The following is a 27625-nucleotide window of genomic DNA, read 5'->3' on the forward strand; positions in this document are numbered from 1 at the left end:
ATTTTTACTTTTTTACATTCTCATTTTTTTGCACTCATTTGTCAGATTCCCATCAACAATAAATTATAGCAATACATTTGAAAAAGGTGGAAAGTTGCGGGTTTAGAGGCTCCCATCAAATAAAGACTTTCTGTAATGTCATCCCTATCTGTTGTTTGGGGATTTTGTTTTTGTTTTATGGGTTTTTTTGTTAAGTGTATCTTTTCATCATCTTTAAGTACTTTTATAAAGGAATACTTTATAAAGGAAGTGACCCTTAACAAAGCATTTAACACAATGCATTTAACACAATGCATCTTGATCAATGTCACCCCCTTCAACATTTTCACCCATCTCTCTCCCAACAACCCCTTCCCTTACTCTTCTTAATTTTGTAGGATAGACATTGATTTCTTGACTGCTTTCTTCCCACTTTTCTTCTCTTCATTAGTCTTCCCCTTACCCTGTGACCCCACCCCACCCTTTTCAAGTACTCATTTCTTGCTATTTATTGTGTTGAACTTAGATTTTGCCTTTCTAAGGAATTACACTATTTGAATTGTCCCTTGAATTTACCATATTTCAGTATATATATATATATATATATATATGCATATATATATACTTTCATACCACCCAATGTCTTCACTTACAAATTTATAAGCTAATACTAGCTTCCACATATAAGGGAAAAAGTATGTTCTTCATCTCTCTTGGACTGTTTACTTCACTTAACAAATTTTTTTTCAAGCCTTTCCATTTCTTTAGAAATGATACAATATTATTCTTTCTAATTCACTAGTAAAATTGTTTGGGGATTTTAGAAGAATTCTGTAGCTCAGTCTTGATTCACATAGAACTATAAGTTTTAACTGGTAAAATCTGCAATAATCACAAAGATGAATGATAAGCTATATGGTTTGTACTATTCACTTCTTAAATGGAATAAGCTCCAGTATGAATTGTAGAATAAGGTCAGTCTGATCTGGAGGCATTATAAACATACATGGATATATTAAATGGAAACACCCTGGTATAAAACCTTGAAGGTGACAATTAAAATTATATACAGTGTGCAGACCAGTTGGACCAAGTGAAAGGACAGTAGTCTTTTAGTAGCTTTGACTTTATAGTATCAGATAATTTAGATAAATCTTGAAAAGAAACTAACCAGAGATGTAAAAGAAGATCCCACTAGAGATAGAGACATTCATGAAGAGTATTTTTAAATTTAGAAAATAATCATACTCCAAAAAAGTATTAAAAAAGAAAAGAATCATATCCAGTTTAAACTCTCTACAGAATGCAACAACTTCATTCAACTTAGCCTCATCATTTTCAACATAAATATGTCCATTGCATAGCCCCAAAAGTAGGTATTTAAATGTCATTTGTAATTTAGAAAGTCATTATATATCTATATGGCTCCAAATATACACATTTGTAATGACTGTAAGTTAATAAAAGTACTTTTATATAAAGAATTTTTTGGGGGGGGTCCGGTCATGGGGCCTGAACTCTGGGCCTGGGCGCTGTCCCTCAGCTCTTCAGCTCATGGCTAGTGCTCTACCACTTGAGCCACAGTGCCACTTCTGGATTTTTCTTTTTGCTTATGTGGTGCTGAGGAATTGAACCCAGGACCTCAGGCATGCAAGGCAAGAGCTCTACCACTGAGCCACCTTCCCAGCCCCTATATAAAGAATTTTTATGAATTAAAAATAGGAGAAAAATACCAAGTATTCTTGTTCTAGTACAAAGGAAGCAGAATCATAAAGCAATAAAAGTGACCAAGGCAAGAGTGGAAATCTTAGCTCAGTTTATTGCTTAGAACTCAACAAGGTTGTTGTTCTTGGTGCCTGAAACATGGCTAAGAAACTACCCCGCTGAGAGCCAAAAGAAGATGAAATTTCTATGGAAGCTCAATTTGAAGAGGCATCACCCAGCCTTAATACCTGATCCTAAGTTAAGCCACATACTGAATTAGGATATGTAGGGTGTGCTGTGGTTAGTAATAATGTATACCTTAAAGATTTATATGTTGTATGGTTTGCTTCCAGATTGGTGATACTGAGAGGATCTATACACCATTCATCAGTGAGGTTTTAAGAGAGGTTCTTAAGTCATTAAGGATATTAGAGCCACTTTTCCTCTTCTTCAGAAGACATAAAAGACATCAGCAGCTGGGCGTTGGTGGCTCACGCCTGTAATCCTAGCTACTCAGGAGGCTGAGATCTGAGGATCGCGGTTCAAAGCCAGCCAGGGCAGGAAAGTCCCTGAGACTCTTATCTCCAATAAGCCACCAGAAAACCGGAAGTGGCACTGTGGCTCAAGTGGTAGAGCGCTGGCCTTGAGCTGAAGAGCTGAGGGACAGCGCCCAGGCCTAGAGTTCAGGCCCACAGCCAACCAAAAAAAAAAAAAAAAGACATCAGCAAAAATTCAGTATGCTTTAATATTATAACTATGCTGTACATACCATAGGATTTTTAGCATAAACACTAAAATGCAAATAATTAAAACTAACGATGACTATACTGATATAGTGAACAACAGGAAAAACTGAAAAAAAACTTGTAAAATGGGGCATGAAAAGTTTAAAAAGTGGAGAGAAATACAAGAAAAATTGTAGCTTTATTAGTATTTCTTCCTTTTAATTTTTCTTACCTTTATGAACATAGTAAGAAGCTATCATTTCACAATAGTATACTCAAAAGATAATTTTGTAAGCATCCTAGCAACCACAAAACAAAAATCTATAGCACACAAATCAAAAATAATAAGGAGTAAATATAGAACATAGACAGTAAAACTATTTAAACAACTTGATTCTTTTTTACATAATAACACAAATAGTTCATAAATCATAGGGAGCTAATTTCAAAACATCCTCAGAGCAATCTTCTCAAGCAAATAAACCTAAATAACAAAGGCATCACATGGCTATTCAATATTAATTTTCTAGAGAGAATAAGTTAACTTGTATGACATGCATGTAATTAAAGAAGTCAAGTTTGCACGATCGCACCTTTCCCAACAAGATGGCAGCAGCTCAGGAGAGGGTAATTTCATTCCTATTGTTGTAAGGTAAGAAAACAGAGAAGCCACGTTTTGAGAGGTTGAATCTTAGAGTCTTTATTAAGAGGGCCCAAGATTGCATGGTGGACTTCTGTCTCAAAGACCAGCAGCCAGAAAATACATTTATCAATGTTAGAAAACTGAACCATGAAGGTCAAAGAGGAAAGAAAGAACAAAAAAATACCAACAAACCAATGGAGAGCTGAAGTGAGACACCATGGTGACCAGAGAAGAGCCAGGGGACCAGAGACAGGACATGAACACTGAGTTATGTGTCATGGCATAATGGCGCCGGAACTAGTCCAGGCTTAAATAGGATCAGGTCAGAGTCACAGGAAACTCCCAGTCCCGGGCACTGGACTGGACAGGGTTAGTAACCTGGGTTTCAGGCACATGCAACACCTTGGGGTTAGGGGGTGGGGTGTAAGGGGGGTTGGTAGGCGGGCCTTCACTGTCCCCCAGCATGAAGACAAGATGCCAGACTCTACCATATACCATGTGGCCAAGATGGCGCTAGCCGGACCCAATCTCCCTATTTCATTATTTTACTACTTTCCCATATACCATGTTCCATGCCTAAGTTCCTTTAAGTATTATGAATTCACAAAGAAACTAAAACAAGAACTAAGCTTGCTTGTGCCTTGAAATACTGGATGGAATTAAGATCAATAGAAAGCTCTTAAATTATTCTGTTCACAGTTATACCATTTTTTCAAGAATCCTCTCAAATTTAAGTAGCTAACCCCCTCCCCCTTCATAGAGTACACAAATAAAATATTTCGGAGATACTGTGTAAGCCATCCCACCAAAATACATTGAAAAGCATTTTTAGTTTCTGCTTCTAAGAAGACGACACAATTTTTTTTAGTCAAATTCTTTGCATTGTCCTTTTACAAAACTGTCTCTGAGGTGTGGTTTCATATTGAACGAGGATTCCAAACTAAAGCTTTGTGGAATGCTGAGTCCCTTTTGAATTGCTTCGAAGTTTTGGTCTTATTATTCTGGTAAATAAGAACCCTGTCCTCCACAGGCAGATTGTTTGTTTTACTCCTCTCCTGTCTTTTAGGTATGCAGAGGAAAAGCTGGAACTGCTTCTTTGCAGGGAGAGTTAGTCACCTGGGGCTTAAGTAAATACCTCCAACTACAACCTAGCACTAGCATTAAGTTACCTGAAAGGTATCCCTCTTTTATCATTTCTAACATCGTTAGAAGAAACATAGATATAGAAACTGGAGCCTGCAGTACAGAAAAAACAAAACAGAAAAACAAAAAAGGATAACCTTTTCGCTGCCAGACAGACATTCCTATATCCATACCTTTAAAAAAATTCCTCCATAAAAGGATGACAGTAAAAAGTATGCTGCTTGTGTGATCACTTGGCACAAAATTCATTAGATTCTAGTCTGCATTCTTTCAGCTTCCTTTATGGCTACAAGAAAAAAACAACAGCACCCCCAACAGCAAACAAACAAACAAACAAACAAACAATAAGAACAGTGAGCTCTGGAATTCATCCCCTGTTTATTTTGATAAGAGACCTAAATTCATTCAGTGAAATTTTGACAAGAAGCAGCAGTGACAAGGAGTTCATTTCCTTGAATTCTCTTTGCTCAGACTAAGAGCTCACCCTCCCACAGAAACACATTTCTGTGACCATTTTATTATGTGTTCGGTAAGAAGAAATGACTCCCATTTTTTATACACTTGAAAGAGAGATTACACAAAAAATCCTGCTGCTAGAGAATTAATTTTTGTGAGTCAACTTGCACGGTGGCTTAAAAGAGCTGTTATTAGGAGTCATATTTTAAAGTCATTTTAAGTACTGTCTGTTAATTACAGTCATTTTGTTGTTGTAAAGTTTACTAAATTGCCCCTTCTATAGGTATTGAAATATTTTTTCAAATAACTGCAGAAATTTCCTATTTTATATTCCAGTAGCAGAAGACAATCTTTCAATAACAATATGTCAATTATCTCAAAAACAATTTCAAAAACTCCTTTTCATCACATCATGTTTAGGATTTAATCTATGAATAGAAGTCCTTTCTCAGTTTAAACATTGTATCATGAAAGTTAATATTACTTGCCCTAAAAATCAAAATAATGGACAATAAAAACATTTTTAATTTTTTTTATTATTTTACTTGTTTTTAGTGTATATGTGGTGTGGTGGAGTGTTTGTGTATGTCTCTGTGTGTGTGTGTGTGTGTGTTGATTGGTTTGATTTTTGATACTGAGTCTCACTATATATCCCAGCCTGACCTGGTACTTGGTAGATAATCTATACTGGCCTCAAACTCATGGTCTACCTGCCATTACAATGCTGAGATTACAGGTGCGCCCCCACATTTTCATAAGTAAACTTTATATGACATGAAGTTAGACATTTCTAAGCTATTGAGTTTCAGCATTTTCAATATACCTGTCAGTATAAAAAAAAACGTTTCAATTTGGTTCTGATTAGGGAGAACACAATCCACGCTGATGATATCTAATGCAGCCAATATAGCAAGCTTATGCAGCTACAATTTGTGGTAATTATTTAGGTTGAAATTTTTTCAGGCTTACAAAACAATCTTTAAGTATTATATAAAATTTAGTGAGCCCCACCGTACATAAAAATTATCTTAAAGATAATTTTCTATTTCACCACAGATCAGATAAAATACTGATTTGAATGATGGAAATTTATCAAATGAAGAGATCTAGCATTCTGAAACATAGAAAGTTATGGTTCAATTTCTAAAATTACTTACACTTTCCTCCAGAGATTTATCTGTATAAAATGTGTCAAAATACAGAGTACATACTACAATTAAATTAAATTAAATATAAATTAAATTAAATATCACTTTTTTCTATTTTTTATTTATTATTAAGTTTTTTATTGTGAAAATACCATACATAGGGGTTAAAATTACATGAGCAACGTAATGAGTACATTTCTTATCAAGCATTGTTGCTCCTCCTTTGTTTCGTCTTCCCATCCCTGCCCTCCCATCTCCACCTCTCCAGCACCCCCCACCCAAATTTGTAAAGTTTGTTTTTCAACATAGCATCTTGTACCTATTGTTACAATGGATCAACCTCTATCCCAATTTAAACAATTTGTTTTTTCCCTTCCCCTTCACAAATTATACCAACATCAAATACAATGAAAACAACAGTTATACCGTGGAGGAGGGACATACAAAGCAACAAAGAAATAATCTTATAAATATGTTAGAAACAAAAACAAGAAAGAAAAAGCATTTGAGTCCTTACCTTGGGGCTCATTTCACCTAACATCACCTTATCTGACCTTTTCCGCTTGTTTCAGAAATATACTAGTTATTGCAAATAAGGGAAAACATGGGACCTATGTTCCTTTAGGCCTGGCTTACTTCATTCACTTAATATAATTTTTTCCAAGTATTTCCATTTCCTAACAAATAGGGCAATGCCATTCTTTCTGAAGGAAGTATAGAATTCCATTGTGTATACATAGCACATTTTCTTGATCCATTCATCTACTGAGGGGCATCTAGGTTGGTTCCATATCTTAGCTATAGTAAATAATGCTACAATAAACATAGTTGTGCTGGTAGCTTTAGTATGGTCTTATTTGTGATCATTTGGGTAAATGCCAAAAGTGGGATTGCTGGGTCATAGGGGAGCTCTTTGTGGAGTCTTTTGAGGAACCTCCATACTGATTTCTAAAGTGGTTGAACAAGTTTACACTCCCACCAACAATGCAGTAGGGTTCTCTCCTGTCCACATCCCCTCCAGCATCTGTTGTTATTAGATTTCTTGATCATAGACATTCTAACTGGGGTGAGGTGGAATCTCAACCTAAGGACCGATGGAATAGAATTGAAAACCCAGAAATGAATCTACAGACCTATAGCTATCTAATCTTTGATAAGGAAGCTAAAAAACATAGAATGGAAGAAAGACAGCCTCTTCAGTAAATGGTGCTGGCAAAATTGGTTAAACAACTGTAGAAAACTGAAGCTAGATCCTTATATATCACCCTGCATCAGAATCAACTCCAAATGGATCAAAGACCTTGGAGTCAAAGCAGACACCCTGAAAACATTACAGGACAGAATAGGAGAAACCCTAGGCTGAAATTTTCTTAATAGAGACCCAGAAACACAACAAATCAAAGAAAGGTTGTACAAATGGGATTGCATGAAATTGCAGAGCTTCTGATGGCAAAGGACATAGCTAGCAAGATCAATAGAAAACCCACGGATTGGGAGAAGATCTTCACTAGCCATAGAACGGACAAGGGTCTCATATCTAAAATATTCCTGAAACTCAAAAAATTAAACCCCCCAACAACAAATCCTCAAAGAAACAAATGCCCAATAAATAAGTGGGCTAAAGACTTACAGAGAAACTTCTCTGAAGAGGAAAGAAGGATGGCCAATAGACACATGAAGAAATGCTCAACCTCTCTAGCCATAAAAGAAATGCAAATCAAAACAACATTGAGATACCATCTCACCCCATTTAAGATTTCTATAATCAAGAACTCTAATAACAACAGATGCTGGAGGGGAAGTGGACAGAAGGGAACACTACTGTCTTGTTGGTGAGAATGAAAATATCACTTTTTTATATAACTAAAATAATTTCATGACTAACCAGAATGTTTAGCCATTAAATGAAAGAGTTGAGATAAGATCTGATATGTGTTGATGATATAGATGACATGGAAAATGATTAAAAACTAACATACAATGTAAAGCTGTCCAAACAGTGTTTTATGAGATGAAATGGAGTCAGGGAAAGCTCAATAAGGAAGGATGTCCTTTAGCTGATCCTTAAAGTATGCACACAAGTTCACTAAGTAGGAAAGAGGAAATTGTATATATATATATATATATACACACACACACATATATATAACAAGTATAACAACTCCAGTGATAATTATGGGCTGGGAAGGTAGCTCAGTGGTAGAGTGCTTGCCTTGCATGCACGAGGCCCTGGGTTCGATTCCTCAGCACCACATAAGAAAAAAGGAAAAAGCCGGAAGTGGCGCTGTGGCTCAAGTGGTAGAGTGCTAGCCTTGAGCTGAAGAGCTGAGGCACAGTGCCCAGGCCCAGAGTTCAGGCCCCAAGACCGGACCCAAAAAATAAATAAATAAAATTATAACAGAGAATGATGAATATTTATGGTATGGAGTCACAGATAACTTGGAAGTATTGAGGGAACAAACAAGCAAAAAAAAAAAAGTCCCCATAATGAACAAAAGCAGAGCTTCACTAAAGTGATAATGGGCAAAGGTAGATTTTACATAAGAACTACTGAAATACAGAGAAAAAGAATAGAACTGTGTTCTATTCCCAGCACAAGGATAAAGTAGGCATTTAGTGGAGGGAATTAAAGGCATCAAGGGTAAACCAACCCAGGATTCTTCCCAAAGGGAGGCCAAAGTGAAGAGATCCTGAAGATAAGGAATTAGATTCAATTCCCAAGGTATGTATTTTCACCACTAAATTTAAGGGGTCTTACAACAAAGCTCAAGGGTTAAAACTAATCCAAAAAAGGACTTGGAGGAGTATGGTTAAATAGTCTTTATCAAGGGTCTGGAGAATTTTTTTTTTGATGCTAGGCTAAGGGTTTGCCCTTCCCCCTTCAGAAAACAGGAAGTCCTGACTTCCAGGAAAGGCTAAAACAGAGAAGACAGTATTTAAAATATAAGCTTTTTATTCATCAAAAAGTAGATACTGTTTGGAATCAATTGAAGGAGAGTGAATTATGAGGCAGAAAGCTATTAGGTTTTAGAAATTTTGTAGTAACATGTTTTTAGTAATATTTCTGCAAATAACCTTTGGTAATTACAAAAGACAGACAGGACTCCAGACGTATTTCCAAAGTAAAATTTCAGGATATGATAGAGTATTGAGACCCAGATAGATTATTGAGTTAGCATGAATTTAAGGTATCTGTTTGAGCCATTGGGCAGGTAACACTGCCACTAACAAAGCTAAGAAATCAGAAAGAGCAGCAGCATTAGAAAAAAATGTCAACATGGCTGAAATTTTATTTACATTAAAAATTAAAACAATATAATCACAAGAAAACAGTAATTTTAGAAAAAACATTTTGATAGGTTTGATCTTTCAAATTAAAGGAGGGAAGGAATAAATTTAGTAATTTCATAATTTTCATTTTTGGAAGGAAAACAAATGTCTAAATTGGAGACAATTTAGAAATTCAGTATATTAAAAGTTCACTAAGATATAAAAATTAAAAGAAGATTACAAAATAAAAGATGGGAACCAAAAGGAAAACAGTTATTATTTAAAAGCATAATACAATATTTACAAATTAAAAACATAGTCCTTTAAATATTCAGTGTGGAATATAGTATTATACTTCTGTGAATACAAAATACCTTTTTTTTGTCAGTCATGGGGCTTGAACTCTGGGCCTTGGACTCTGTCCCTCAGCTCTTCATCTCAAGGCTAGCACTCTACCACTTGAGCCATAGTGCCACTTATGGTTTTCTGGTGGTTTATTGGATATAAGGGTCTCACGAACTTTCGTGCCTGGGCTAGCTTTGAACCACAGTCCTCAGATCTCAGCCTCCTGAGGATTACAGGTGTGAGCCACCAAAGCCCAGGCAAAATATCTTATACCTGCTGCTGTATCGTATATAGTGGTGAGTGTTCTTTATCAGAAAAGTTTTTAGTGATGCTGCATTTGAATGATTTCTTGCCAGAAGCAGAATGAGAAGCTAACAAAAATGCCATAACACTTACAGGGAAAAAAAGTATAGTCAGTATAACATACCAAATAAATTTTTTAAAAAATTACCCAGGCTGCAACCCAGCAATCTAGAGAAAAACAACTAAGAAAAGATCATAGACAAGAAGAGAAACAATGCATACAAACTCAATGTTCATCTAAATGGAGTTGCAATAAGAGAAAATAGAAAGACAGAGGTAACCTACCATGCTGTGAGATGCTCCACAGCAAGGAACACTGGGAAGCCAGTAAGGGCTATTAGTTGTTCCCACTAACATTCAACAAGAGAGCAAGTCTAGATCCTTGCTGAATCCAAGGACAGCTGCCCTGTGAGTCAGGAAGAGAACACCATGCTCTAGATTGTAGGCCACTTTGTGACACTGAACAGAAAATCAGTTAGGGTATGCCTGGACTCTTATCCATAGAAGGTATGTAATAATAAATCAAAAGACTATTTCCATGAAGAGACAGTGAACTCCCTAGAAATGGAAATAAGGGTGGTAAGATCTCTATAGGATTTCAAACAGCCTAAGCAAGCTGACCCAGTAGATATGATAAATAAGATGATTCTAAGAGCAGCCTGATGTGTACCCAGGTTCTCTGCTTTACTGGTGCCAAAGTGTCCTTATAAAAGGCATACAGAATGAATGTAAAATCACATCAAGCCTCTTTGGCCACATCACAGAGCAAAATGCTAGAGTTCAATAGGTTATGACAAAAATTCTGAAATATGCTTTGGTTGTTTATGTCTTTTCTACCCTAAATATAATCTAGTTCCCTGACACAGCCTTTTGCCAATGCTGATCAAAATAAATGATCGTGTGTTGAGCACCTATTACCGGCTATAATTTATATGAGTCTTCTCTAGCATTTAAATGATGATGGTGATGATAAAGCCATATTCAGTCATATCCATTAATTCAAGGACCTGTTACATGTATCATGATCAAGATGCTCCAGTAATACTCTTCTAGAAAAACAATGTGGCCTCCCTCATGAAAACCAGCTTCCTGGGGTAGATAAATCATGCTTACAGTATGTGAATTGGCTTTACATCTTGCTCACTTGGAATCCAATCTGGGATACTGTCCTAATAACTATAGAAGTGGGCCAAGTAGATGTTCCAAAATCAAAAATTGGAATGGAAATATTGACCCACATCTGGAGTTGTAGAGGATATGGGATATTAGTATTATTCAATATTATTCATTTAGACTTGCTGGCAAACATACTGTATTTGAAATAATCAACTAAAAAGCCTGAACTATTTTCCTAAGAGTAATGGCAATTGTTATCAATTTCAATTGTAACTCTTTGGCAAGAGGGGGACACTTTAAAGAGTTATTACATAATCAGGAAATATGTGCAATTAGTTATGAAATTGTGTGAGACATAATCACACAATAATAAACACCATATGCCCACCTCTTCAATTACAGAAGAGGCAGGTGATTTTTTTCCCTCTCATGTGATTATGACAATCTGAGGAGTGAAAAAAGACACTGATATCAGTCTCTAAGTACAGATATGAATCAATCAAAGTGCCCAATGTTTTGTACAAACCTCAGAACAAAATGTGTGTGTGCTGCTCTGTGTCCCGTTCATTTTTGTCTATAACAACTACTTTACCTTTCCCTAGCTCCTAAATCACTTTATTGTTTAGGCACAAAATTCCCAACGTCCAGTGCAAAGTGCCTCTTTGTTTTGTGTAAATGTGGATTGGAGACATCTCTATGCAAGCCAACCCAGATTCTCCATATCAGAATGACCAAAAATTAAGTTTTACAGTTGTGGCTTCTCTCCATCCTACAAGATTGGGTAAATGCCATGTTGCAGTAATTACACCCATAATAATGGTAAAATACCAGAAAACTCCATTAGAAATAGGGAAACAGTTAACTCAGAATATCAATAGACTTGAGAAAAAATATATATACACACACATGTATATACACACACCCATATATACACATTTTTGTAAGCCTATTGTACAAACTTACAACAAACTTGGACCCTAAATATCAGCATCTTCTCTCACAGTTCTGAAGACAAAAGAAGTCCTAAACCAGAGTGTCCTGGCCATGATTCATCTGATGACTCCAAGCCAAGCAGATCCAGCTGGTCCCCAGGTTGTGGCCTTCTCAGTCTCTGATCATCTTTACTCCTCTTCTATCCCAAGACGCTCTCTGTGTCTCAGTTATAAGAATATACACAATTGCAATTAGATTCCAAGCTGTCATCATGGATGATTTTACTTTTATCTCTTACTCTCCAGATTTTCAATTTAATCATATCTACTGTCATTTGAGGTAATATTTACTGGTTCTGGGGACTCAGATTGGGGGATTAGGACATTACTTTGTGGGTATCTGTGCAGCCATGGTAGAGGATGATCATATGAATGCTTGAGGTAGAATTATGGATGGATCATGAGACCCTAGCCTGATCCTGCAGACACATCAGTTTAGAGAAAGGTACTAAACTTCCTCTTGGAACCTTCCAAAAAGCTCTACACAGTTTGCCACTAGAATGGACTTCCTCTATTGCCTGTGCAATACTGGGCAAGAAGTACTGAAGTGTCTAACAGCATTTGGTAGATATTTTTTTCAACATCTTTTTTCAAATACCTTTATGTATGACTTAGGATTTAGTAAATTAAAGATGAATCATGAACCTTAATAATCACCATCATTATCACTAAGATGTTTATCTATTTTTTGTATTACTTGTTTTGTTAATGGTGGTGCTAGAAAAGTTGTTAACCTCTGGGACTGAGCTGCTAAAAACATAGGATTGCATGCTGTAAAAATGTTATAGGAAATATATGACAAGCTAGTTTTTACAAAAAAATTAGCCAAAAATTGTCCATTAATTAAATGATTGATTACACAATGCCTTATATCATATATGTTCATGTTTATGGATATATCATAATATTTTGAGATAATCAGCTAGAAATAAAGGAAAAATATCCTGAAAACACCCAGAGGAAAAAGTAAGGGTCATCTTCCAGTACACAAAATGAAATAGTTAAATGCTGCTCACTAATGCTCATTCCTCATTAATGAGGAAACGACTCAAGTTTTTCAAGTACTGAGTTAATATATTCAATCTGAAAAAAAAAACTTAAAAAATTTTAAACATTTCAAAAACTTTAAGCTGAAATGCTATGTATAGCTAAATCATCATACTGGAGCAAAGCAAAAGGAAACACATTCAATTTAAGAAAATTACTACTCACAAATACTTATCAAAGAAATGATTAGGAGACAATTCAGGAAGGTTAGAAATTTATGTTAATGAAGGAGTGGGATGAAAGAAGTACTGTAAGGAGAGAAATCAGCAAGCATAATAAATTTAATCAAGTATTAATTATGTAAAACACTAATAAAAATTACTATACTAGGAATAAAATGTTAGCAAGTAAAATATTAAAAAGTAATATCTAATGTACTTCCATGTGCTAAAAATTCTTTAAAATGCATATGTTATAGTTAGTCTCATGGCAAATCCTTGAGATAATTATTAATAATAGGCTCGTTTTTTTAAATGAAGAAACTAGGCCAAAATGGACTAAATAATTTGCTTTAAATAATTACAGTTGGTACACCTGAGGATTTTTAAGCATTGCTAATCCAAGCATACCAGACTCCAAGTCTCCCCAAATCTGGAACTTGTTGCTAAAATGTTTGAAATTTCAGAATATTTTGGTTTTAAAATTTTCAGATTAGGGGTCTACACAGAAAAATCTATGAAAATATTCTGAAATTTGAAAACTAAAATCTGAAACATTTCTGGTTCTAGCTTTTGGACAAGGACTACAGAATATTATTTTGAGAAATCTTTTAAATAATTAAAATTATTCTCTTTTTTATGGCCATATGCTTGGACTAAAATTACTGAAACAAGGATAAAGGAATACAATGGAAGATGAAGAATAGAAATGTAGGGCTGTTGCTGTATCTCTCCAAGGTCTTACATTGGTATATTCACCAGTATAAAGAGCCAACTCAATTACACCATGTGTGCCAATGATGAATGTGTGTTACTAACCAAACTAATGTTTTCTTCAAACTACAGAGAAAGAAAAATATCATATATATGTATATATATGTATATGTGTGTATATATGTGTATATATGTATATATATGTATACATATAGGTGTATATGTATAGATAATCATTATATGTAAAATATTTTTATACTTCTTTGCTAGTTCTGGGGTTTGATATCAGGGTCTAATGCGCTCAAATTATTTTCTTGCTAGACTGACAGTCTATCACTTGAGCTAATCACATCTCTAGCTCTGCTTTTTGCTGGATATATTGCATATGCATTCTCTAAGACTTTCCTGTCCAGCTGGCTTTGAACCTCAATCCTCCAACTCTGAGTCTTTTGAGTAGCTAGTATTTCAGGCATGAGCCCACCAGTGTTGGTTATACCTAAGTATACATATATATGTGTACACATACAATTATTTTAATGAAGAATTGATAGTTATTGAAACTATAAGCTTATGTGCCTATAGTCGTAAAAGGGACAAACTTAGCAAAGTGTCTGTGAGGATTCTTCTATCTCTGGAAACAACAAAAATCATCAAAAATAAAATGTTCCTTTCCTGAAAATTTTCAGCGGTCAGCTCCTATACGAGTATCCTATAACCTGCTTCAAGAAAAAGTCAGAAATTGACCCAAGGTTTTATGATCTGATTCAAGGAGGAAGTGAAAGTAAAGGTCAGAGGGACTTATTAGCACTTCTGTAGGAATTTCCCCAAATTCCTTCAGTATTGTGAGTAGCATGCCTGAATCTCATCAAAGCCATAAAATTATGTGGTAAATATAGAAAGATCACAAGCCATAAATGGCTGATTTTTTTCTAAGAACGAACTCATATAATCAAGAAAGAAGGATTCAATAATGAAATAATATTGGAGCTGGATATTAAATAATAAATTTTCTCTTTATTCATTCGAGTCACTCTAGTAATCATTGATAGAAGAAAAATGAATTTTCTGGATTCAATTTCCAATTTTGCTATCAAATCACACTAGGAGCTCATGGAAATAAAGGGATAATTTCATTTCATGGCTGCACAGTATACCTCGGGCATGTATATTAATCCATAATCTTCATCATATCTCTGTAAAATTGCAATAGAGTAATATATCTTAACACTGTTACAATGCATCTGATATATACTCAATAAAACCTTTATTATTATTATTATTACATGAACGTTAGAATCCTATAATAACACTAGAGTGCTTGCTCCTTACTATTATTTAGTATAATAATTACTTGACTGTATTATTAAAAGTCAGAATTCCAAGACTCATTTCAGGTTATTTTTATTCTTCTCCTCTGGGATATTGTTAAAAACAATTATTGTCAGAACTTACCCAGACAATTCTACTGTAGATGATCCTTAGTCAATACTTTGACAAATATTATTTAGAAGAAGCAATGAATAAGCCAACCAATACACAGGGGAAATATATGTAATTTGCTATACTTGCTAATCGAATGCATCTAATACATACAAGCCAAAACCTATACATATTAACCCACCACATGTGAGTGAATGCAATACAAACTTTAGCTCCAAATTATCAAACTTAATTCTGAGTCTCACAAATAGGTACTGTTCAACTTAGAAGGAGTTTTGAAAGATCTGTGCTAGGACTCTTTAATTAAGTCAGCTCTAATGACCCAGTGTCTTTTTCAAGAATTTCAAAGAGTAATAAGAAGCCAGAGTTTGTCATCCATCATGAAAAATGCTATCAGTACAGCGAAGTGAAAGATCGGTTGTGACATATCTAATCTCACTTTTTGAGAGAAAACATTTCACAGAAAGGTAAATCAAAAGCAAGATTCATAAGGTGAATGGTAACTTTAATCAACTGAATCAGAACAAAAGGAGAGAAACAAGATAAAGCCACAGTGATAAAGAGTACTGAGTCAAAGACCTCCATGTAGCAAAGACAACTGAGCAAGAAACCTCTACTCTAAGTCAGCACTCTGTGATCTAACATTCCCACAGCACAGTGTGGAAACCAAGGCACACTTCTAGAGTGGTGTCCTTTCGTCTTTCGTCAGCATTAGCAGGTTTGAGAATAACTTTTCAAAATAGTTCAAGATAAACACAACATTTATTTCTATTATCAGTTCATAAAAGCATTGTCTATAACTTTTGCTGATCGGTTTATCTTTCTTTTTGCAGTTCCATACATGAGTATTTAAAACTAGTTTGGGAGAAACTTCCTTGAAATCCAGAAAGTGGTCAAATGAATCTCTAACTCTGTCTTCCTCACCCCCATTAATATGTAAGACTTGACTCCCTACTGCCTCCTTCAGAGATGGCTGTCCATGTATTTTGCATGTATTACACACATATTCTGTACTTTCTTCTCTCTGACTGATCCCCCTCCCCACCACTGAGAAAGCTAGAAACATTCTGTCCTGGGCCTTAAAAAATGGGAGAAAACAATATAAATGCATATCATATTCTTTTCAACTTCCTTTCTTTTGCCTTAAAAGCTGCTTTTGAAAGCTAACCTGATTTGAAATGCAGCTGTGAATCCTTTTCAAATTTCATTTGCTTTGTTTCTTATAAAGAAATATAGAATACAAACAGAAGGGTCTGACTCTCCTAACTGAGCCTAGGAGTCAATTATTGAAACCATAATGGAAGAAAAAACCATAAGCAGGAATAAAGACCAACTTGCTAGCAGGTGAGAAAATGAGAATTCCCAAATCTATCTCAGAAGGCAGCTTCTTTCAGGTGCTCAGACAAAAGCAAGAACCACATTTATCCTCCGATCTAGAAATAGCCTATAAATCATGACTCATGGAAGGATGACCTTACATTGCTATATGCCACATACAATCACTGGAAATTTCCATTGTTCCCTTCCAATCCTAAGGGTATTCTGATGTTGATGAAAAACAATATAGTTATCCTAAAGAAGCAATCATAGTAATCATTAGTATTCATTGAGTTTCTATGCCAGGAACTATTATGATAGTTCCACTTGTTTTGACTTAGTTTCCTCTACAATTCATGCAGAGATTAGTATTATTCTCATGCTCTACATAAAGAAAAATGGAGGCACTCAGAGAAGAAATGACTTGTCCAAGATTATAGAACTAATTCATACAGTTAGTAGGGTTACAAACACCATCTATTTATACTGCCTTTCAACTGTGCTATGTACACAAAGCAGTGTCCTTCAGCAAGGGAAGACATGATTATTCTTTTCTTCACTTTACAAATAGAAGAGTGAGAGATGAGAAAGTTGATAGGCATGGTAAGCTCATAAGCTTAAGTCATCTGACTTTCAAATCTATGTGCTTATTCTCCAGTCTACATTCTCCTCTGGCATCTTATGTTAGAACACACAGATCCTAAACTACTTCAGGGGCCATCAGAGACTGGAGTTGCTAGGAGTGTACACATGAGAAAACAGCAGACCACTCTTCCTCACTGCAGAATTGAACTCACCTAACAACCTCTTTCCTTTTGCATGTTGGCAAATCCTCCAAGAATGTTAAGAAATTTGAAGCCATATAGCATGATAACTTTTTTTTGTCTGTCGTGGGGCCTGAACTCTGGGCCTGGGCACTGTCCCTCAAGCCACAGCGCCACTCCTGGATTTTTCTGCTTAAGTGGGCTGAGGAATTGAACCCAGGGCCTCATGCATGCAAGGCAAGCACTCTACCACTGAGCCACCTTCTGGCTTTTTCTGCTTAAGTGGTGCTGAGCAATTGAACCCAGGGCCTCATGCATGCAAGGCAAGCACTCTGCCACTGAGCCATCTTCCCATCCCCATGATAACTTCTTTTTTATAATGTTCATTCACCATTGCCTACAGGAACAACAAATCAACTCACTATGTATAAGAAGAAAATCAAGCTATAAAAGCAAGTGGACACATAGTCATATAAACACTTCATCAACTATGCATTGAAAAAATACCTCACTGATCTAGTATCTGAAATGTATCAATATGCCATATTCTGTTAAGCTTGAAGACAATTAAAAGGATAATTTAATTTTACATGCAATCGTATTTGTGAAGTTCTAAACAGAGATACAGTGTTCCTTCAGTGTCCTTCAAATTGGCTCCACGATCCCTGCAAATAAGAAAACGCATGCATATTCAAGTCTTTTATACAATATGACACTATTTGGATATAATCTACAAACATCTTCCTATGTTCTTTTTTTAGATTATTTGTAATATACAGTACTATATGTACATATATATATATATATATATATATATACAGTCATTTTGTACTAAACTTCTTAGAGCATAATGACAAGAAGAGGTTGTACACGTTCAGGAAGGTGAAAATTTATTTTTTAGTATTTTCTATTTTTGAGTATTTTCTCAATTGTTTGATAGTTGTCTATACTTCTTTGGGTAAATACTAACATTGATACCCAAAACATAACAATAGGATGTGACTCTCTTTTATTTAGGTGATTACAAGTTTCATCATTGAAATATAGAGTACTAGTACACATGTACATATACACACACCCTATGAAAAATTAATAAAGAAGACTAATTTTTATTCACATAGGTAGTTTGCCATTGTATTTACAAAAACAATTTTCTAGTCTAGAATATGGTCTAGGTTTATCTCAGTATTGGAGTGCCTGCTTAGCTTGCATTAAGCACTGGGTTTGATTACCAGCCCTGCAAAATAGATAGATAGATAGATGGATGGATGGATGGATAGCAACAACAAAGCCTTTGTGTGTAACCATTTTCAGAAACTGCAGTATCAACTTAGATAGAAAATCTCTTATATCTTTAAAGGGAAATAAATATTGTCTGTAAAGCCAACAGATTCATAACTGTATTAAACATGAAAAGATCTTCACTCACTGAGATGCCTTATAATAATATCCTCAAAAATCAGTCAAGAATTTTCAAAGCAGCAAGAGAAAAGCAGTCTATAACATTTAAGAGAATCCTTATAAAATTATCAGTGCATTTCTCAGCTGAACTATGCAGGTCACAGAAAGCAGAATGTTATGTTCAAAATGTTGGAATAGAAAAATCCAAAGATACTATACCTTGCAAAGTTGGCTTTGAGAAAGGAAGAAAAACTAAAGCCTTCCCAAAACAAAGGCAAGCTAGCCTAACTTATAGGATATGTCACTAAGTCTGCCTTGTTGAAGCTTCAACTAGACCTAACTTGCAAGGAATACTAGAGTGAATGCTTCAAGTTAGAATAAAATGACACAAACAATATGAAGACATATCAAAGTATTAAACATCATTGTTAATTTAGGAACAGCAGTTGAATTCAAAAAACTCTAAAACTTTAACAGCAGTATATAAATCATTTCAGTTATTAAAATAAAAAGGCAAAAGCAGTAACCAAAATATGCATATATGTACATATATGTATATATAATAAAAATATGTAATAAACGTACAATATAAACTATGTCATGACTTCATTAATAGGAAGGTACAAAGTGGGAGTGTGTAGAGTCAATGTTGTTATAAGCTTAAAATAGACTATTATGAGTTTTATATGATAACTATTAAGTAGCATATAGGAAAGACCTATAGTAACTATATAGATATGCAGGGGAAAGAAAACAAAGTAGGACACACATACATACCACACCCCCCCCCACACACACACCACAAAGGAAGATCGCAAGAGGGAAAGGAAGATTCCATATAGGCAAAGCAAGCCTGAAAAGAGGAAACCTAGAGGTATCAGACTAAATAACTCCAAAATCTACCACAAAGATAGATCAATCAAGTAGGCATATACTCTGCACCATTAGAACAGAATAAAGAGCTCTGAAATGATCAAGACATGATCAACTGATCTTCCACAAAGACATGATAAATGGAAAGCAGTAACCCTTCAAATTAAATGATGATGAGAAAATTGAGTGTCCAACTGTAAAAAGAAAGTGACGCTTAGCTCATTCCATCTTCAAAACATCAACTCAAATGGATCAAAACTAAAGAAGAATGCCTGAAACTCCAAGTATAGTAAAAGAAAATATATGGAAAAGGTGTCTTGACATTTGGCTGAACATTGATTTAGGACAATGATTTGACTTCAAAAGCCCCTGTAGCAACAGGAAAAGCAGACATGAACTACTGACTTGAAAGGGCTAGATACAAAGGACCACATAATCTCATTTATGCGTGCAAAATAAACTCACATAGAAAACTCTACTACAAAGCCATGATAATCAAAACAGTTAGATACTGGCACAACAACAGACCAGAAGACCAATGGAATATACTGAAGACCCAGAAATTAACCCACAGACCTATAGCCACCTAATTTTTGATAAGGGAGCCAAAAAAAAATAGAATGGAAGAAAGACAGCCTCTCCAGTAAATAGTGCTGGCAAACAATAAAGTTAGATCCTGCACCAGAATGAACTCCAAATGCATCAAAGACCTCGAAGTAAAAGCAGATACCCTGAAAACATTACAGGAAGGCATAGGAGAAACTCTAGGGCTTCTTGGCACAGCCCAGAATTTTCTTAATAAAGACCCAGCAACACAACAAATCAAAGAAAGGTTGGACAAATGGGATTGCATGAAACTGCAGAGCTTCTGTACAAAAAAGGACATAGTTAGCAAGATCAATAGAAAGCCCAGGATGGATTGGGAGAAGATCTTCACTAGCCATACAATGGACAAGGGCCTCATATCTGAAATATACTTAAAACTCAAAAACTTAAATCCCCCAAAACAAATATTCAAAGAAATAATCACCCCATTAATAAATGGACTACAGGCTTAAAGAGAGACTTCTCTGAAAAGGAAATAAGAATAACCAATAGACACATGAAGAAATGCTAAATTTCTCTAGCCATAAAAGAAATGCAAAACAAAACAACATTGAGGTCCCCCTCATCCCAGTTAGATGCTGGAGGGGATGTAGCCCAAAGGGAAGCCTACTGCATTGTTGGTGGGAGCGCAAACTTGTTAAATCACTTTGGAAAGCAGTATGGAGGTTCCTCAAAAGACTCCACATAGAGCTCTCCTATGACCAAGCAATCCCACTTCTGGGCATTTACCCAAAAGATCACAAACAAGGCATACTAAACCATACCAGCACAATGCATACCAGCACAGCTATGTCTATTGCAGTATTATTCACATTAGCTAAGATATGGAACCAACCCAGATGCCCCTCATGCCCCTCAGTAGATGAATGGATCAAGAAAATGTGTTACATATATATAATGGAATTCTATGCTTCCTTCAGAAAGAATGACATTGCCCCATTTGTTAGGAAATGGAAAGACTCAGAAAAAATCACATTACGTGAAGTAAGCCAGACCCAAAGAAATTTAAGTCCCATGGTTTCCTTTATTTGCAATAACTAGTATACTTCTAGGATAATCTTATCACATGAGCAGAAGAGCTCAAAAGCTATGTATATATGACCATATATAAGATGATGCTAAGTGAAATGAGCCCCAAGATATGGACGCAAGAGGTTTTTCTTTGTTGTTGTTGTTTTTAATGTACTATGTGACTTTTTTGTTTCTTTTGAATGCTCTTCCCCCTGTGGTATTTCCCCTGTTGTCACGTTGTTGAGTCTGGTACCCTGCATCTTGTATATACATTTATCTAATTTGGGGAGGGGAAGGGCAATAACAAAATGGTAAAACAAGGACACAGGATGACTCATTGCAACAATGATACTTACAAAATGCTATGCTGGAAATGATCTTTATATATAGATAGGTAGATATGTTTGTATCTATCTATATATATGTTTGTATGTGTTTTATGTAAAAATACTGTACAGAAGGATTACAACTTATTTTGGACAAATAATACACTCATTACTTTACACATGTAACTATAACCCCTCTATGCTGCACCTTTACAATAAAATTTTAATTTTTTAAATGACAGAAGGAAAAATAAAATACATACAAAAAGTAAACTCACATAAAATGGAAATGGTGGTTTCTAGTAAATTCAGGAAGGGAAAACATGAGGTATTGATTAAAGTCTGTAAAGTCTTGCTTATAGAGATGAACAAGACTTAAGGGTCTATTGTAGAGTATAGTGCCTACAATCAGCTATATTACATTGTGTATTAATTGTTTTCATCACATAAAAATATTATGAAATACAAAAGAAGGGGAAAGAAACTTAGATGTGACTGATAGGCTTAAAGAGTAGATAGAAAATTTGTCCCATGAAAGGTAAAATGTGTTTGCGACTTTAACTATGCATCACTCACCCAGAATGCTGTGAAATTTGTGAAATTATGTAATCACTTAATCACAATAAAGAATTTGCAAAAAATAAAGCAGATGGTTTTGATGGGCTCACAAGTGTACATTTATTTTCAAGTTTGTCAAATTTTATATCTTTGATGTATGAGATTTCGATTTGTCAATCGAAAGTGGTGTAAAATAAGTATTATTGGAGTTATACAGCAAATAAAGAAGAAATGACCAAGCATGAGGAAGTCTGTATGTCAATATATACAAAGAAGTGTGGAAGAGCTATTGGATATTTTTAAAACAGAAGAGACCCGTGCTTACATTTGGAGTTTGCAAAGAGCATGAAGGCAGCTCTTTATGAAGGGACAAAATAATAGGCAAAGAAATCAATTATGTATTCAGTGTTAATAGAGTGGAAAACACAAACTATTGTAAAGGGAATGTTAATAAGGTAGAAACTCATAAATAACTGAGGAGAACTAAAAGAATAAGCCAATAGAAACACTGGCAAACTATGCAAATAGGTATTTCACAATATAATAAAGAAATGTGGCCAAGAAAATATAAAAAATATAGTCAATTTGCTATTAATCCTAGGCAAGAAAATAAAAGGAGTGTTTTGCTTAACAGCTGACATAAACAATAGTGAACAACTTGACATTTATGAAGGAAAGAGAGGAAGCACTCTCACACCGTTGTGGAAAATGCAAATGGCTCCAGTATTTCTAATGGTTAAGCAAAAATACTGAATTCAATGACTGAGGACTATGGATCACTTGCCTAGCAAGAGCAAAACTCTATATTCAATCCCATTACTGCAAAAAGAACAAAAATGGAGGGGAGAGGGAAGGAGGGGAAGGGAGGGGAAATCAGGAAAGAAGAGGGGAGGGGAAAGACATGATGAAGCAAACAATGCGTACCCCTGAGTTAGTTTCTGTTTTTACAAGACAATATTTTGTGTATGACTTTGATAACGGTAATACCACAAACCTATCCCCAACCCTCTAAAATCTCTCTCTAATCCTCTTCATCTAAGAGGTTCTCCTTTTGGTTTTCTAATTCGGGATTTTCAGGATATGATTGTTTGTATGGTACACTTTCCTGGTTGAACCCTTTTGCACACAGCAGATGGCATAAATGTGACCACCCACTCTTCACACTGGACTGCGCATTGGAGAGTTTCTCCCACAAGGTAGCTAAGGACAGTGATAGTATACAATGCTGCCTGACAAGCAGTCCTGCATGGTGTTCATGCGGACAGATGCAAAGGCCAACAATGTCTGCAACTTAGTTGCCATGTGTCCTTGAGCCATATTCACATCCCTGGCCTGTCTCTTAACTGTAAAATGGGGAAAATAAAACTGTCCTGATAACACTGTTGAAAGTGCCATGGGTAATCACGTCTCTCTGCCACTTTTAATATACATCTTCTGAAAGAAAATTGATACAGGGAAAAAAGGTATCATACATAGAAAAGGGAGAAGTGATCAAAAAGAAAGTGTAGATGAGATATCAGCAAACTTCTTTTCTACTTTTCTTCTTTTCAGGTCCTTGACCTCTGGGCTTAGGCACGGTTCCTGGGCTTTTGTGTTCAAGGTGAGCAGTCTACAACTTGACTCATAGCTCCACTTCCAACTTCTTGTGGAGGTATGCATTTCTGAAAATTCAAATAGATGGTAATTTCAGTGGGAGTTAAAATTGTGTATCTAGCCTCTTCCTAGCTCTCTTTATTACCTGGCCATGATGGAGGAAAGAGTTTTCTTGTGCCACACCATCACTGTCATGAAGATGTACCAGATGCAGGGACCGAAGACGGTCCAGAGATGAAGCCAACTAACCATAAGCTGAGACCTTTCAACCGTGGCTCAAAAGAAGCCACTCTTCATTTGAGTTTGTTTTCTCAATATTTCATCAGTGACAAAAAGTTAATGCTCCTTACTTAATTCCAATTTGGGGCAATTTTGAAGGAATTACTTTATAAACTACCTTGTGCAGGTTTATGTATTCATAAGTTTTCAATTCTTTTAGGCAAACACAACTATTCACAATTGCCAAAATATGTAATATGTTTAGATTGTCCTTTATAATTATCTTTTCAACTGCAGAATAAAAAATAAAAATTTACACTTATTTCTGGAGTAACACATGATGTTGAAATATGTGTATGTGTACAATCTATACATATATAGACTGTACAAAGTTTAATTTGTGGTTAAAAATTTAGCTCCTGGGGCTGGGAAGATGGCTCAGTGGTAGAGCGCTTGCCTTGCATGCATCAGGCCCTGGGTTCGATTCCTCAGCACCACATAAGCAAAAAAGATTTTAAAAAAGCCGGAAGTGGTCCTGTGGCTCAAGTGGTAGAGCGCTAGCCTTGAGCTGAAGAGCTAAGGGATAGCTCCCAGGCCCAGAGTTCAGGCTCCACGACCGGACCCAAAAAAAAAAAATCTAGCTCCTGAAACATTTATAATTTCTTTATGGCAAAACTTTAAAAAATTATACTTAAATGGTTGTACAATTCCACACATGTCAATTTGTGAGTACAATACACCTTGATCAATGCCTCACCCCTTTCATCATTTCTCCTCGTTTCTTCTAAACTACACATTCCCTCCATTTATCTAGTCCATTTTCACATATGTACATTGAATATTATGATTCCATTTGTCCATCCTTCTTCTCTTTGTCTACCTCCCTCCCTCTGACCTCATCTACCCTAACAACAAATGTTCCAAATTCTAGATATTCATTTTGTTAAACTGTAAGTTAGTTGTAGGAAAGAGTTGTATCATAGGAATCCTTTCTACATTTGCCATTCAATTCTTAGCATCTATGTACCAAATGTTGGAGCATCCAACTTTGTCAAACAAAGAATAGTGGGCTTACAAACACATGTAGATACAAATACAATGACAGCTGCAGACTTCAGCACCTCTCTCTTACCAGTGGGTAGATCATCCAGGCAAAAAACTCAACAAAGAAATCTCAGATTTAGTTTTCATCCAAGGGCTACCCAATACACATCTTTCTCAGCAACAGGAAAACATTTTAGTTTCAAAAAACTATTTAACTCTTTTCCAAAGTAGCTGGAACATTTTACATTCTCATTAGCCGTGAATGAGGGTTCTCAGTGCTCCAAATTTCTTGCCAGCATTTACTACTGTCAGTGTTCTGAATTTTGGCCAGCCTAATTGTTGTACAGAGGTACTTCTTTGCTTCAATTGTCATATGGCTAATGACCTATGGGAGAAAAGTTGATAATATGGAAGTTTCCAAACAATGGATATTAACTATGATTCTACTTCTATTCCTTCCCTTCGGGCTTCATATCCTGATTTTATCTTTCTATAAATTTGAAGAAACTCACCTACTATTACCTAAACCAAAAGTCATACTAGACTGTTCCTTATTTCATTTTCTACATGCAAAACATCACTCAGTGCTACCAATTTTGCCTCTTAGATTAAAGACATCTTTTACTTCTTTCCCGCCTATTAGTAATCACAGCTTCTATTTGATCTGTAGACACTAATATTACCTGTAGAATATACCTTCTACATTACTGCCAAATTGCTCTCCAACACTTGTCAATCATTTGCTTAAAATCCTTTCAGTACAGCTGGAGGCATTTACCTGTTCTTCTTTATAAGACATGATAACTGAGTTCACTAATTGGAAATTTTAATCATTTATGGTGACCTACTTATTCCCTTGTTTCTTCTGACACAGATTATGAGCATTCATTATATACAAGACTTTAAATCCACACAGTCAAGAATTTAGGTTTCTTAACCACAATCAATGTAAGAGGTTTGTACAATACTACCGCACCATACACTTGCTTAGGAAGCCTTCATATCCTATGAAAGGGAGAAAGTGAGAGGGAATCATTTATAATCAATATCTCAGATGTTGAATTTCTCTAATCTTTTCAGCTCTAGATAAGGAATTATGTTAATAAATCATCATAGGGGCTGGGAAGGTGGCTCAGTGGTAGAGTGCTTGCCTTGCATGCATGAGGCCCTGGGTTCTATTCCTCAGCACCACATAAGCAGAAAAAAAAAGCAAGAAGTGGCGCTGCGCTCAAGTGGTACAATTCTAGCCTTGAGCTGAAGAGCTGAGGGAGAGAACCTAGGCTCAGAGTTCAGGCCCCACGACCAGACCATCGTAGGAATTTTTGCAAGATTTTCATCCGAATAGCTTGGTGACAGATTAAATTTCGTACCTACTCATAGCTGAAATTCAAAAAGTAGCTCAAATTGCAATCACAGGTACAAGTAAATTAGTGCTAATATAAAAGAAATGCATAAAAACAATTACAGAGAAAAATTTAGGAATGAATATAGCTATAAAAGGTTTGGGTTGAAGTTAATCTCTTAGGAGACAACAATTTTGTGGATAATGCAAATTGAAATAGTCTAGATGTGGCAGTGTAGATATACATGATAAAGGAATCGCCCTTTTACTGGAAATTTAGTCCAAATATATGAACTTGTGTGTCTAAAGAAATTCTCCTTTCATGGGACCATTCCATCACTAATTCAAAAAGGTCTATTACTCAAAATATACATTGCTAGTTCTTGGTTATTTCTCACTTTCAATTAATAAAATTGAAGAGGTGGAAAAATATTTTTTAATGCTGGACACTACCTTTTCTCTACTGCTTAAAATCCCACCAATACTTCCGTAAAATACAGAACATTTTTGGATGCCTGCTGAATTCAGGGTTCTAGCCTAGATATTTTATACAAATTACTTCAATTAAGCATCACTGAAACTCTTCAAGGTAAACATTATTACTCACATTTTATGAATGAGAATATGAAAGTTCAGAAAGGTTGGGATTGGAGGCATGGCTAAATTGTTAGAGCACCAGACAATGGGCAAAAGCATCAAATACCAAGAGTGAGTTCCAGTCTCAAATACAAAGAAAAATACAGGAAGGGTAAGACAGCCTACTCAAGCTTGAAGAGAAAGTCAATAAGAAAGTTAAAATGCAATTTTTGGTCTTATCAGATTCTATTGCTAGTGTTCTGCATAAAAATGAGTCACAAGAGTCTAGTGAGTAATAATCTGGCTAGTTTGTTGTCAGAATTTCCTGCTCATAGCTAGCACTCTTGGGCTTGAGTCACACCACTTTTTCCAGATTTTTATTGGTATTACAGATTTGTCTGCCAAGCTGCCTTCAAAGTTTGATTCTCAGATCTCAGCAGCTACAGTGAGTAACTCGTGTCATGAGAGTAATTTTTTATGGTAGGAATGGGGTTCATGTAAGAGAACATCAGCTGAATAAACAGTTTCTTATTTTCTTCAGGGTCTGAAGTCCCCCTGCCCCCCAAAAAAGTACAGAGTGACAGTGGCTTAGCTAATGAAGGGCATATTGATAAGGAACAGAGAATAATTAAAAGTGATTTTTTGACCACTAATACAGGTATGATTTTCTCTACAGATGTATATTCCAGTATCTTACATCCAATTTACTGACAGTATACTCTAGAGACTAACAAGTACACAGTGCTTCAGAGTTCATGGTGTCCACTGATTGCCTCTCTGTATACTCAGATCAATCCTACAGTCAGGTAGGA

The sequence above is a fragment of the Dipodomys ordii genome, unplaced genomic scaffold, assembly GCF_000151885.1.
Source record: "Dipodomys ordii isolate 6190 unplaced genomic scaffold, Dord_2.0 Scaffold111, whole genome shotgun sequence".
NCBI classification, from domain to species: domain Eukaryota; kingdom Metazoa; phylum Chordata; class Mammalia; order Rodentia; family Heteromyidae; genus Dipodomys; species Dipodomys ordii.